Below are 2,170 nucleotides of genomic sequence, written 5' to 3' on the forward strand. Positions count from 1 at the left end.
TATATATATATATATTCACATACATATGCACATACATATACATATATATGTATATCGCGACATACGTCTGTATAATTAACCGGCACTCCGTCGGTTTCCACCGTGTGGGTTGCAAATGATTCGTCCAACAGAACAGCATGCTCATGAAGGTGACGCGCACTTGGCTTAGCACTCCACAGACACGTGTATCCTTAACGTAGTTCTCAGGGAGCTTCAACGTGACACGAAATGTGATAAGAGCGGTGCTTTAAATTACAGGTACCCACTCACATTTGTCAGTGGAGTGGACTGAAGCTAGGTGAAATAAAATGTCTTGTTCAAGGACACGACGTGCCACTGGGAATCGAACTCATGAGCTTACAATCGTGTGCCGAATGCCCCTAATCATTGAGCCACGCCCCTTCTCTGTAACTAACATCCAAGACAGCACCAACAGCAACAGTTTATTACGTGCAAATGCAACCCATTAATAGAAAACACCTTGATTGGTAGCAGGGCGAGTTGTAAAACCAGCGGGAGTGAGGGACTCCTAGCTGTTATCACAGCATCCTTCCAGGACAGAGATACTCTGATGTAAAACCTGTGGTTTCACGTGATTACTAGTCATCTCGCTGGTAAATCTCGCTTGTCACGAGATACTAATGAGACAGATTCATAAAGCTGTACTCGCCTTATTCAATTGCTTAACAATATATAATCCAAGGACGTACAAATGTCTCTTTATGGTGACCTCATTTGTCATTCATTGTACCATAAGTCCTATGGCGATGGTAGGCTGACGACGTGTGCTTTTCTGACTAATTAGAAGCGCGTAGTAGGTTACCCTCTCAGCTATGCTTTAAATGAAGCAGATCTGCATCGAAACTGAATAGTCATTTAAGAAGATCAGGAATACCATTCACAACGATGTAGCATAAGAGACAGCAGTCACTTGGAGGAATTACCATAATATGCGTCTATCTATCTATCTATCTATCTATCTATCTATCTATCTATCTATCTATCTATCTATCTATCTATCTATCTATCTATCGATTTGTCTGTTTGTATGTGAGTCTGTACATGTGTATGTGAGTCTATATGCGTGTGTATGTGGAATAAATTTAACTACGTGGAGTTTGTTTGATAACTAATAAGGCATGTACATGTACAGATATATTCGATTTAATGTGTCTATATTTTGTATAGATCCACACACACACACACACACACACGCGTATATATATATATATATACACACATAGAATATATATACATGTGAAAATGGATGATGGAGATGAAGAGAGCATAATAGAATGAGAAATAACGTTACATGAGTAGAAGGAAGAATAACTGTGTGTGAGAGAGGGAGATAGAGAGAAAACGAGATAAAGAGAAGTGGTGAAGACCGAGATGGAGAGAGAAACAGAGAGAGAGTGAGAGAGAGAGGGGAAGAGAGAGGGGAGAGAGAGAGAGAGGAGGCAGAGAGGGAGGGGGAGAGAGAGGAATAAAATAAATGTAATATAGTAAATTCAGTAGAATTGGTAAGATGGCAAGTAGCAGTTTCAATGGCAATGTTAAATAAGGTGCTAACGCCATAGCATTAGAAACCTGTAGAATTCTTCGCTTCGATGCAAAAGTTCCGTCGCCGATCTTCAATGAATCGATTTGGCAAAGAAGCAAATTCTACAGTTAATGGACATTCACTGACCTGTAGAAAATGACCAGTGGGCAAGAGGGGTCATTCTGTCGCTGACAAGCTGGATATTCGTGCCGGTTTTTAAATGGGCGGGGAAACATCCTGAACGCAGCCGATTCTGGCAGGTATCCCAAGAAACTATGCTGCAAATCAAAAAAATGTGCACAGAATATTATATAGCTACACACGTATATAAGTGTGTATGCACGTGTGTGCACGTGTACGCGCGTGTATACGCGTGTATGCGTTTGTACATATATATCTACGAACGTATTTATCTCCTTTTCTTCTCTCTCACTCTCTCTTGCTATATATATAACAATGTCCATTTCTACCTGTCTATCGTTCTATCTGTACCAAGATAGATTGAGAGAGAGAGAGAGAGAGAGATAGAGAGAGAAAGAGAGAGAGTGTGATGAGAGAGAGTGAGAGAGGGAGACAAACGCAGACACAAACATATATATATATATATATATATATATATATATATAT

Source organism: Octopus bimaculoides, chromosome 9 (genome assembly GCF_001194135.2).
Source record: "Octopus bimaculoides isolate UCB-OBI-ISO-001 chromosome 9, ASM119413v2, whole genome shotgun sequence".
Taxonomy (NCBI): domain Eukaryota; kingdom Metazoa; phylum Mollusca; class Cephalopoda; order Octopoda; family Octopodidae; genus Octopus; species Octopus bimaculoides.